Source organism: Manis pentadactyla, chromosome 2, assembly GCF_030020395.1.
Source record: "Manis pentadactyla isolate mManPen7 chromosome 2, mManPen7.hap1, whole genome shotgun sequence".
Taxonomy (NCBI): Eukaryota; Metazoa; Chordata; class Mammalia; order Pholidota; family Manidae; genus Manis; species Manis pentadactyla.
This window is the reverse complement of record NC_080020.1, coordinates 77,996,894-78,010,400: the sequence shown is the minus strand read 5'-3', so window position 1 is coordinate 78,010,400 and position 13,507 is coordinate 77,996,894. Positions and strand designations below refer to the sequence as shown.

General features: G+C 38.1%; 1 long non-coding RNA gene across 1 annotated transcript in view; it reads left to right on the top strand.

Annotated features, from left to right (window-relative positions):
- The window catches only part of LOC130681222 (uncharacterized), a 102,377-nt gene extending 96,894 nt beyond the window's left edge, over nucleotides 1–5,483 (top strand). Inside the window, exon 6 of the long non-coding RNA XR_008994307.1 lies at nucleotides 5,378–5,483. This is a non-coding gene — a long non-coding RNA (uncharacterized LOC130681222). The remainder of the gene's footprint in view (nucleotides 1–5,377) is intronic.
- Nucleotides 5,484–13,507: the final 8,024 nt, after the last annotated feature.

Genomic DNA, 13,507 nt, shown 5'->3' with positions numbered 1-13,507 from the left:
AACTCCCTTAGGAAACATACACAGCTAGATCTGTCATTTGTTTAGCATTTTATTCAAGTGCTATAAAGTGCTTGGTAATAGTCTTGTTAATAGATGCTTGCCCAGGCCAAGTAATAACTTACTGGACAAGGTATAAAGGTTCCCATTTCATTCATTTCCTACTGTATACTTTTTATGGAGGAAAACAGCTCACAGAGCTTTCAACTTTCCCTCCAACTTGTTATTTTGAAAAATTTCAAATACAATGAAACCTCATCATACCTTCCACCCAGAATCACCAATTATTAATATTTTGCCATATATGCTCTCTCTCTCCCTTTTTCCCCTCTATCTCTCCCCAATATGAGCACTCACCACCCCTTTTCTATGGCTAAACAGTCTGGAAATATTGCGGACATCATCACTTCACTCCTTCATCCTTTAGCATGTATCTCCTAAGAATAAAGACATTCTCCTTCGCAGCCACAATGTTATTGCCTACTCAAAGAATTAACATTGATAAAATCATCTAATATATATAATCCACATTCAAATTTCCCTAATTGTCCTGTATCTAATTTTTAGTTTTTTTCCCCACTTGGATCTTACCAAGAATCACACATCATTGAATTTAGTGGCTATGCCTCTTCAGTCCTCTTTTATCTAAAACAGGCCTTCCACTTTTTTTTGTTGTTGTTGTTGTTATCGTTAATCTACAATTACATGCAGAACATTATGTTTACTAGGCTCCCCCCTTCACCAAGTCCCCCCACAATCCCCATTACAGTCACTGTCCATCAGTGTAGTAAGATGCTGTAGAATCACTACTTGTCTTCTCTGTGTTGTACAGCCCTCCCCATGCGCCCCCACATTATACATGCTAATCATAAGTCCCCCTTTCTTTTTCCCCACCCTTATTCCTCCCTTCCCACCCACCTCCCCAGTCCCTTTCCCTTTGGTAACTGTTAGTCCATTCTTGGGTTCTGTGATTCTGCTGCTGTCTAGTTCCTTCAGTTTTTCTTTGTTCTTATACTCCATATATGAGTGAAATCATTTGGTACTTGTCTTTCTCCGCCTGGCTTATTTCACTGAGCATAATACCCTCTAGCTCCATCCATGTTGTTGCAAATGGTAGGATTTGTTTTCTTCTTATGGCTGAATAATATTCCATTGTGTATATGTACCACATCTTCTTTATCCATTCATCTACTGGTAGTCCCTCCACTTTTAAAAAACTTTCATGACAATTCTCTTTCTGAAGAATCCAGACCCATCATTTTGTAAAATATCCCACAGTATATATCAGATTCAAGTTAAACATTTTTGGCAAGAGTACTGCATGAGATGTGTTCTCTGCAATGTATGGAAAGTTTGTTCCATTATCAGTGAGGTTAAAATTGATTAATCTCCCTCTTTCTCTCTTTTTTCTTTGGTGCACTTCTCAAGTGAATCCTTTATTATGGGAACACCATAGAGATTAGACCAGTATCTCCATTTACTAAGCGTTTAGTAAACTAAAATGGAGAATGAGGTAATTATTATTAAAAATACTTTTAAAATAAAATGGTCAGGTTTCAATTATCTGGATATTTTCACTAAGCCATTTTAGCATCTTAGGAAACAGGATTATCTGCACAGTTGTCTCAAATCTGCAATTTTCTTTGTTCACACAAATCTGGCCAATTAATGGCATCTATTATCTCCAATTCACAGATCAGCAAAAAATTTAAATGGCTTAAAAGCAGCACACTATAATGGAAAAAAGAGATTAATCCTGAGTCCAGAGTCACCAAATTTGTCTCATCACCTTAAGCAAATTGCATACTCTTCCTGGGCCTCAGTTTTCCCTTCTGTGTAATGGAGAAATAGGACTTTGGGATCTTTATAATTCTACCATTTTAAAGCTTCATTCAAATCTGCAGTTAACTGTTGAAAGGGATGCAAACTCAACAGTCCAAGCAGGTTTGTTGCTGAACCTGAGAGGGACCCCCCTGTCCTGGCCAGCAGAACAAAAGAAAAAGTCTCTAACTGGCCAAGAGGCTTTTTATGGCCAAGGGTTTTAGGTGTGCTCTTTGAGGGGAGGGGTCAGGGGAAAGGTGGGCTTGTGGCTTGCTGACATGTCCTCTGGAGATTGCTTGTAGCCTAGGTAAGATGACACCTAGGTCTCTCTGAGATGGTGGGTGGGCTTATTCAAAAGGCAATATTCAGGTCCGGATTCTATCAACTGTCATAAACTGAATCATTTTGTCTCATAAATGTTTATGCCTTGTACAAGATCAATTTAATCTGATAATTTTTTTTTCCTGGTAGAAATAACAGAATTTTAGGAATAAGAAGGAGCTATGGAAATTATCTCCTCTACCTCCCACATGATGTGGGAATCCCAACCTGTTGGTGGCCATCTGGTCTGTGCTTGAATGCTTTAGGTGATGTGGCAGTAATCATGTGAAGCAGTGTGTTCCTGTGCAGATGCTCTGAAGTCCTGCTGCAGCCATTTCAGACCCTTCCTTATGGTCCATGACATTCCCAGACTCACTAGCTTAGTCAGCTTGGGCTACTATGACAAAATGCCATAGATGGGGTGACTGATAATGGCAGAAATTTATTTTTCACAGTTCTGGAGGCTGGGAAGTTCAAGATCAGATACCAGCATGGTGGCAGCCTGATGAGAGCCCTCTTCCTGGTTCATAGTCAGAGACTTTGTTGTATCCTCACAAGGGGGAAAGTAAGAAATCCCCCTCCAGTCTCTTTTATAAGGGCATTAATTTTATTCAACATACAGGCTCCACCTTCATGACCTAATCACCTTCCAAAGACCCCCACCTCTTAATAATACCACCACATGGGGCATTAAGATTTCAACATATGAATGCGGGGGGGGGGGTACAAATATTCAAACTGTAAGCACCCACCTTCTCTTGACTTCGGTCAACCCTTCCTTCACTCTCCTTCAATAGTGCACCTGCACAGCTATACTGGCAACTTATAACTCAGTTCTTCTCGCCCTCTGACATCTGGACTTTTGTTCTTCTCCCTTGACCATCCTTATCACCCTTCTCATTGCTCTGGAATAGCACTAGGATATAAAATTCCTTGATACTTTCCTTCCTCTCTATCTAGTCCACCAATTCCTTAGGCCTGTGTTGATCTTCTGCACAGCCTGGCCAATCACTTCAGCATTGCCCTTACAGCTTCCTAGACACCCACAGCATTTCTAATTATACCAGGTGTACTTGAACATTTATTTATATGCCAAATACTGCACAACATAGTTACATAATATAGAACAGCTGTGCAGGGAGACAGAAAATCAACTTGTGAAAAAGGCTGTAAGGTGAGAGTACATATTTTAGAATAAAAATATGTGTTTAACTAATCTGTAACCTAGCTAAGTAAATATCACTAACCAAATCATACAGTATTCATATAGAATAACAATGGAAACTTTTCCAGGTGGAAATGAGACACCAGCCAATTTGCTAACATAATACTGACAATATTACATATTTAATCTTAAAGCCTTAAAATATTGAGGGCTGCAGACAAGTGAGGTAACAAATATTCCCACTCATGTGTAGTGATGTGCTAGGGTTTAAGTTGGAGGTGGAATATAATGATTGTAGATCAAGAAACGTGACCCTGAGGGTTTGGATAGTTTTTTCCAAGAGTAAGTAAGCACATCATATTTCAAAATAACATGCTTCTAATGCTAATGTAAATCATAGGTGCCTTTCTTCATATTTTACTCCCAGTAGATTTCTTTGCAAGGTCTTAACGTGAATAGCTATATTTAGAAGCCAGAATAAAATATTGGCATTAGAAGGACTCTTAGAGATCATTCATTCTATAAGTAAGGGAAATTGCTCCCAAAGGAACAAAATTACTTTTCCAAACGAGTATAGCCCTGGTGATTGGGCCAGATCTAGAACCTGGTTTCAAGGTCAAGTTACTTGCCTCGTGATCTTCAAACTATCTGTCTGGGAGCTTTAGGGGTCTCTGGGAATATGTTAGGATCTTAGGGGAGAGAGTTAATTGTTTCTCACCATTCAACTAGAACCACACTACTTTCGAGTGTTTTATATGTTGTGGTTCTACTGAAAAACTTCAACTAGAGAAAAGGAAGAAAAGGATCCTTGTGTTAAAATGTACGTATTTTAAAAAATTGGTAACTGTGTCTTATTCATTATGATTGAATTATTTTCCCTGTTGCAGCTACTTAACAGTAGTGAAGTTCTAAATTATGTGCATTACATATATTTTTATTGAAATTGGTCAAGTAAATGCATCATGAATGTTTCTACAGATAGAGGTAGAGATGCAGGTAAAACTGAATTAAATCCTTTCTTTTGCTCTCTTCACAAATCAGCAGCCTTCTCCTTGACTTTGCCAGCATGTGAACTAGCTATTTCAAAATGAAGAGAAATAAAGTATGGTAGTGGCCATGAGATGAAATAAAAAACAAGCTAGTTTAGGTGTCTGTAAACTCACCCAGCACTCACCTGGTGGGAGCCTCATGTATTGTGTGTAAATGGCTAGACACCTATCAGATCCATACTGTTTAGAAGGAACATTTAATTCACAGCTCTGTTCCTCCTCAAGAATTTCTTTCCTAGAATACAAACGTTGATTGATATCAGATTCATAACAACACACATTTTCTTAAGTTTTCCTGAATATTGTTATAGTAAGAGTTCCCTTTCTAATATTACCGTGACTGTAGCTGTTTATGGGGTCATGGAATGGCTTATATTTTAGTCCCTTTGGGGCTTTCTAGTTAACTGATATTTTCTAAGTTAACTCAGACTATTTAGTGCCTGAAATTTTCCATTGATCACTTCATCCTCCCTTAATCCTAAAAAAGGCTTGATTACCAAAATAAATTTGAATAGACTGTTAAAAAAATAAAGTCCAAGCATGAATATTTCTTGAAGTGATTGTTTTCCCCATTGGGACAAACCCAGTGTGCACAGTGATCATTCACAAACATTTTGGATTCCAGTTATGAATTTCTTTCCTTGATTAGAGCAATTAAGTTTCATGAAGATGGCAGCACATTTCAAAAATACCAAGAGCATGGATTTCCCTTAAAAATTGGGTAACTTTCACAGAAAATTAAGATTATCTGAGCTATAATTTCACTCTTTTGACCCTTAATAGGTGTATAGTTTTCCTTAACCCAGCTGTTTTCCTTCACTACCTGCCATGATGTGGTTGCAATACTAAAAAGCAAAAGCGTGCACCAAACTCTGGCAGTAATGTTTCTAAACTAATCCACTAAGGAGAACAGTGATGAGAAAAGAGACAGTTCCCAATGGAAGATGGATAATCTGCTTCTAGAAACTATTATTACTACTGAAAAAACTAATTGTTTTCCTTTCATTTTGGGTATTTTCACCAGTTGAAGAAGGACAAACTGTGAAGAAACTTCCTCTTGCTGCTCCTCCTTATCAAGTTTCTTTCCTGAAACTGCAGAGTTTGGGATCCCAAAGCAATTTTCGAGTCAATAAACTAATATGCTTAAGAGAGAAAAGATGAAGGTGTTTCTGGCTCTATGAATGATTATATCAGTAACTCTGCTGATTTAATTAATATTATGGCATGCGTACTATGTGGCAGGCAGTATGCTAGACAAAAACAACTAACACAGAGAGTCTCTGCCCTGGATGGGCTGACATATTTCTAATATGACTTAAGTAATAATAGACAATAAGGAAATTGCCATGAAAGGCCTAGGAAAAGGAATGTCCGACCACAGATGATCCCTGACTTGTTATGGTCTGACTTAGGATTTTTCAATTTTACAATGGTGGGAAAGAGATACACATTCAGTAAAAACCATACTTTGAATTTAGCATTTAGATCTTTTCCTGGGCTAGTGATGTGGTGCGATACTCCCTGGTCATGCTGGGCAGTGGCAGTGAGCCACAGCTCCCTGTGGGCCCTGCCATCAAAACCTATGCATTTACAAGCACTCTGCACCCCATACTATCACTAATTTTTACACTTTCAGTAGAGTACTCAATTATATGGGAATATTCATCCCTTTATTATTAAGTAGGTTTGTGTTAGATTATTTTGCCCAACCGTAGGCTAATGTAAGAGTTCCAAACATGTTTAAGGTAAGCTAGGCCAACCTACAATGTTTGGTAGTTAGGTGTATTAAAAGCATTTTTGACTTCAGTATTTTTAACTCATGACTGGTTTATCAGGAAGTAACCCCATTGTAAGTGGAGGAAGATCTGCACCACAATGGTGCCCTTTCAGGGCTTTGCAAATTTGTTTTAAGCCAGTTCTACCAAAACTTACATTAGGCTAGCAATTTACTGGGGGTATTGCAGATATATTACCTGTTATTAAATTCTGTAAAGTTCAATATAATATGCAATAATATACCCTGAGATCAGGGAATATTTGGACTGATGGCTGAAGACATAAGACTCAGAGTTGTCCAAGTGACTGTTCTCCATGGCGTTGTATTTGGGAAGAACATAGGCTTTGATCTAAATCCAAAGTCTTCTAGTTATTAATTGAATTAGCAGGAGCAAATCACTCAGTTTCCTCAGTCTTGGTGTCATTATGTGTAAGCAGAGCTAAAAATAATATCTGCCTCAGGAGGTTGTTGTGAGAATCAGTTGGACTAATATATGTGAAAGCACTCTGGAAAATTTGAAATCCAATAAAAAATTACTTTTTTGTAGCAAATATACAACAATGTCCATTCATCAACATGGAAATGATACTGTGGTCATCGTATCAACCTTTCAGATGAAGAATGGGTGTCAAGTTTGTCAGACCCCCAAACTGAAAATGACGTAAATCCTGTGAGTGCGCATGATTAGTATCACCATATGGCTAGTTAACATTTTTAAATAATAACTACTTGATTTCAAGGAAAGAATCTATTTCTTTTCTTGAGGAGGTTACCAATTATTTAAAATTTATATAAAGCTATATTAATAAACCAAAAGGGCAAACTGAATGAGATTCAGCTCCATAATCACATGATAAAGTAATAAAAACTTATGAAAGGGAACCAATTGCATTGGTTGGGATGTTTTTGGTTGCAAATCAGAAGACCCAACAAGCATTGCCTTAAGTCAAAAGGATATTTATTGTTTATTTCACAAGAGTCTGGTTGTGGGCAATCCCAGGGCTTGTTCATGGCTTAATAATGTTAGGGCTGTGGCATCTTTGAGATTATCTCCATTCTCTATCATGCTTTTGCCTCACAGGCAGTACTGAGATATATGTTTCAGCTCCAAGCATCAGGCCTTTACATCAATATTTCAGATAGGAAGCATAGGAGCACTCCAAGTGAGTCTCCTTAAATACTTACCCTTTTGTTTGAAAGCTAAATATTACCCAGAATGCCTGTGGAGATTCCCTCATATATGATTGGCCAGAACAGGGTCACATGACCAGTAACTACAAGGGAAACAGAAAACAAATACCTGGCAAAAGAGGTTATAGTTGTACAGTAAGAGTCTTAGACCTATCATGATTTATTTCCCTGGTCTAGGTGACTGTGGTCAGACAAATCAGGGTTTTAATAACTAGGAGAAAGGTGGAGAAAGACTGTTGGAAAACTCCCTGATGGTGTCTGAGATATTTTGAATACAAATAGCTAATAAGCTAGGCCCTATTAAAAATAAATGTTGTCTTTGCCTTTTAAAAGAGAGGTTCTAAAAACCATAGTGTGAAGTGTAATAGCTGTAATTGCTGGTAAAGAAAGTCCAGGAGGGCAGCAAATAAAATAGAGCAAAAAATGTCAAATTAAAAGCCAGTTGCTTCTATTCCCTTTGAATGATGCCTACTCTATGTTGGTGGTTGCTTTCTCTGGTGAAGTACTGATCCTTTGAAATGCTTATTTTAATGTTTTAACCAACAAGTTCTTATCCATCCAATTATGAGTTCTGTGATTAATAATAAGGTGTTCAGCAATAACTTTTCTCTTTAATCAAACTTTTCTCTTAAGCCATTTAAAACTTTGTTTCTTGACCTAGGCTGGGCTTTGATAATACAAGCGAAACAGCTAAGAACCAGTGAGGGCTGTGGAACTCCAATGAAGGCTGTCAGAATTTGCCTTCTTTTCATTTGTAGCTCACTGATAGCTAGCTTTAAATCATTCCATTTCCTTAAAGCTAGATCTGAGTGGTGACAAACCATTTTTTTATAAATGCCATCTCTTCAAGCCCCGCTGGATCTGGGCAGACACACACCATCTCAGGATTCCACTGAATATCCTCTAAGAAGGAACATTAGTTTTGGAAGGAACATTAGCTGAGGAAAGCCTAAGAAGGTAATGACAATGTGTGTAAAAAAATTTCAAAAAGTAATCAGTTCTTGGGCTTATTTCTTTTGGTGCTTAAAATTTAAAGATCTTACTTTTTCCTCCCTCACAGTTTTAATAAATTACAACAGTATTTTTGTCCTACCAATATCACTGGCAAAAAAAAAAAAAATTCCAAAACAATAAATTCATGCAATTACAATTTCAGCCTTGCCCTCCTCCCATTCAGCTTATGCCATCTTTCCGTCTGGTTTCAGATATTAGTAAGTAATGGAATAATACACAGGAAATGAATAGCCCCTCCCCTGCCCTGTAAATCAGCAAAGTCATTTACAGGAGCTGAGTGAATGGAGGGGGAGTGTGTGGCAAGGGAACTGAACCTTAATGGCCCCTCCAGGGCTATAACCATCTATCTCTCTGCCAGTCTTTCTCTTCTTCCCACCCCATCTTTTTCAATATCTCCCCCTTCTTCTCTTTTCTCTCTTCCAGTCTCCCTCCTCATTTCCCTTCCCTCTTTCTTTCTCACTCAGTTTACAAATTTCTTAGGCCTAAGTGTCTATTGTCTTACTGAGAGATGGTCTGTGTGTTTGAAACATTGAAAAATTTCCCAAGCACCTTAGTCACTCCCCGGGGTAGATTTTACTTTCTTTAGACATTGGGGTTCTCCCCGGTGGCCCCTGTTTCTTATCTGTATAGTTTTCTGCAAGATGTTAATTGTGTAGTTCAACTCTCTATTACTCATGAAAGAAGTCTGAGGCATGGAAGAAATAAGAGTAGTAAATAAAAAGGTCATCAAAACATTGCTCTGGAATGTATTTCCTACTTATATTCAAATATGGCCTCTATGGTAAACTGAGAGTTTTCAAAGCTTCAGGCAAGATAATGGATAGTTCTATCAAATTCTCAAGCAAGAGATATGAGGAGTTATCATTCTTACCTGCTTTCTACTGCCTCCTTCCCTCCTTCCAACTTTAGGCTGGGAATGAACTTTATCATTTCTCAAGACACCAGCAAATCATCCTAACCACCTATACCTTGATTGTACATTAGAATCACCTGGGGAAATGCAAACAATTCCGATGCTTGAGTCTCTCCCAGAAACTATGATGTCTTTGGTCCAAGATTATCTCGGACATTAACATTTTTTTAAAAACATCTTAGGTGATTATAATATGCAACCAAAGTTGAGAACCATTGATCATTATGGAAGAAGTTATAAAACAAGGATGGAAACACATGTTTGGTGGAAAGGTTACTTTGTGAAGGGCTGTAAGTTAGGCTGTTGGATTGGCTGCTGTGACATAGATCCAAAATGACAGTAGTTGAAACATGATAAAAGTTATTTCTCTCTCTTACGTTACAGACTGAGCTGGTGGGCATCTCTGCTCTACAGAGTTATCAGAGAACCAAGGTCCTTTTGTCTTGTGGCTTTGCCCCTTTCGTATGGTTCAGAACAACTCACTACTACATCTACATTCTATTTAGCAAATGGCACACTCTTTCCTTTTAAGGAAATGAAATAGAGATTGCACACGTCGCTTCTCCTCCCAACCTGTTGGCCAGAATGTAGTCACAAGGCCCCACCTAGTTGCAAGGGAAACCAGAAAATGTAGCCTTTAATGTGAGCAGTGACATGCTCTGATAAAACTTTGGGTTTTTATTATTCTTAGGAGAAAGGAGGAACTATTGGAGAAAAATTGGCATTCTTTGCCACAAACATCTTGTCTTTCCAAGGTGAGATCCCAGAGGTCCTAAGAGGATGGGTTCAGCAGGAGCGCAGCAATGGTAGAAGAGGAGTGGTAGAACTCTGTGGTTAGAGAGACTGATTTCAGGGTTCAGTGCTTTTGGAGTAGGAGTCAGCCAGGAACTGGGTTGGGTGAGTCAAGCAGTGAGAAATGAGTTGCCCAGAGTAAGTGAGGCGCTGGGACCTTGGGGCTATGAGTCTCAAATGTGAAAACTGTTGGCATGGAGGCTGTTTTCACCTGACCCTGCGCCGTGGACGCTGTTGCTTTTCCCATCCCATATATTTAATGACTAAAATAAAATAGGGGCTATTTATCAGGCCATATTCTGATCCCTGGATGGGTGTAGAAAGAAATGTTATTTACAGCATACGATTGCTAAACTTAGTGCTGGATGAGGAATTTAGACTTTTCTCTCAAACAAGGCCACACTGGTGGCCATAGAGTACTGGGTGTGTTGATTGCTAACGTGATTTATGGCCGTCCCTGTGTGTTCAGCTATGTTCTATGACCTTTCTTCCACAGTGTCCTCTGGCTTGATAAAATCGCTTTATTCTATGTCAAGTCCTTTTAATCCTTTTACAGAATCAAGTATGAAACAATTTCCAATGCATTCAACTCTAGATTTCTTTGCTCATTGTTTATTCCCTGAATATTGAATAATACATTTAGAAGTTGAAAAATTGCAAGCTGCTGCTTTGTACACAGTACTTTTAACTTTTTGTCCAGGTCTTCAGTCTGACCTCAGATGAACCTATTTCTTTTAATTATTTTTTTTTTTAACATAAACTTCGGGTTCCTAAAGCTAATCACTTGGGTGTGCAATTAACTATTTATTTCCTCAAATATGTGGAATTATCTAATTGGGCACATGAGGAGATAATCATACACACAATTTTTGAATGAAGCAGTTATGCACAAAAGTAGTGCTGCAAAAAAAGGATGGGGAGCTTAGGAAAAGACCTGGAACTTTGGCCTCTGGTGATCCATTTTTCCATCCATTCATCCATCTATCCATCATTACCTTAAAAAAACATCTTGCAAAGTATCAATCTCCAAAGGACTCACTAAGTTTCAGGATAATTATAAGGTGTTTCCAGTCCTTGAAGAGTTTATATGTCATAACTTGAGGAGATGCAGTTTTGAGGCAAAATCAGGGAGAAAGGAAGGGAGGGAGATTATGTACCAACTGTATCTTAACTAGTATTCAAAGCTTTACACATATAATCTTATTAATGATTGAGGAAGATAAAGGCTAATATCACAGCTTAGTAGCTGATGTATAAATCACAGATGTATAAATAACTGTAAACCATGTCATTACTGCTATAGTGAAAGTGGGGGCCCAGGTGAGGGATAGGCAGATTCTGCCTGGGAGAGATGAGGAAAGCTTCCCAGAGGAGCCCAAATTTCAAATTGATCCTGATGGTTTATCAGGAGTTTCCCCAGTAGAAAGGGTGCAAAGGCACCATAGGTGAAAAGAACAATGTGCACAAAAGTGTGGGTGTAAGGAGCAGGGCAGGTGTGGGGTGGTGTCTAGTGTTCATGCAAGGAGGCAAGGTTGGAGAGTTGGGCTGTGATTCTGTGTCTGAACTCAGACATTTGAATAGTATCCTGTAGGTAATGGGAAGCTATTGAAAGTTTAAAAGCAGAAAAGTAACATGATCAGATTTTTGTATTGCAAAGATAACTAGGTTTCCCTAGTTAAAGAAAGGAAGAAAAAGACTAAATTTACTCATTTCACCTGGCAAATATTTATTGAGTACTTACTAGGTGCTATGGGACTTGGGATATAGCACTGAGCCAATAGCAAAAATTCTTGCCCTCATGAAGCTTCAAGTGGTGGAGGGAGAAGGGCTATAAACAAACAAATAAATAAACTATATATATATATAATCATATCATTCAGGTGATGGTAAGTGCTATGGAGAAAAAAAAGCAGGGAAGGAAGACAAATACAGTCTCTGCAATGGGGTGACCACTTCATCCTATATAACATAACCTCCCACTGAGAAGAAAGGGAACATTTGAGCAAAGACAGAGAAGATGAGAAAGCAGGTCGTGTGCATATCTGCAGGAAGAGAATTTTAGGTAGAAGGAATAGCAAATGCAAAGCGCTCTGTCTTACATGACAGAGCTCTGGAAACTCCAAAAAGACAACAGGGGGGGATTTAAGACTTAAATTCCCATATTGATATGAAAGGGACATGGAGCCAGACATACTAATCACCTCTTATATATCATTCAGAAATTCTAGTCATTTGTCTGTAAGTATTTGAGTTTGGCAGGCTAGACACAGGATCCCCTTTTATAGATTGTTATGGGGCCAAAATTTGGGCAGAGGTAACTAAGCTGTTCTCTTCTATCACTCAAGACTGGCAATTTTGCATTTAAACAGTGAAACCCAGTTATCACTCCAAAGCCAAAAGAATATAGTTCTTTGTGCTCTTTATAGTTTTACCATTTCATTTTCAGATGCTCAAAATCTGTGCATGATGACCACATTTAAGGGAACTTGCCCCCCAGTCTAAGAGGTACACTGGCTTGAACAGCACATGTGGAAACCCATCCCCGAATAACTAAGATGAGGTGAATTCGGAACGTGTCTGGCTGATCATGATCTAGCTAAGAGTACTGCACACAAAGAGATAAAAATGAAGCCAGAATCTGGAATGAGATCATTAATGTATACCATCCTGGTACTGGAGTCAGACTGCACACATATTTAATGCACTGAACCCACCTTGAAATGCCCCTCAGCCCCAAGAGAATAATACTAGAAAAAAATAAAGGGGAGGGGAGGATTCTGAGTGATCTATAATGCTGTCAATGTCACAATGTATCCTGAAGAGCAGAATAAAGTTAATAGGGAAAGTTCTTTAGTGCTTGTTCTGCTGCCTGCCACCTAATTCTGTGGCAGAGAAGTAAGGAGGAAATAGATGTATCATTATAGAATGTTTCAATAATAAATTATAGGAATGTCTTATATATAAGAAGTAGTTCACTGTATTTATTTGAAGTTTCAGTCCCTAGAATTGTGTTTGACCACTCAATGCCAAAAAAAATGTAGACAGTCTTAAATATTTTTTCTTAGGACTGCTGATATTTTAATAAGTAGTTATATAAATAATAAGTTAAAAAATGTTAAGGACAAGAATTACAAGTGTCAAAAATGGAAGAGAAGTAATATTTTTCCTAGTGTTCAATAAATAAAAATTGCCTTGGACTACGTGCTAATCTGCTTATAGTGTACATAAAGGAGCTTCTCTGGAAGTCAAATGTTCTATCTGAATTCTAAACATTATTTTTCAGCTCATAAACTGCCACTGTTTAGAGTATTTTCATCCCAAATCTATGTATCTTTTAATCTTAAAAATATTTCCTAAACTCTTTGAGCATTGCACTACTTGGTTATAGAGTCAAGAACTTATACAATTCAACTAACAGCTATCAAACATTCATTTAGAGGTTAAATATCTTTTATGTACAAGGTGCC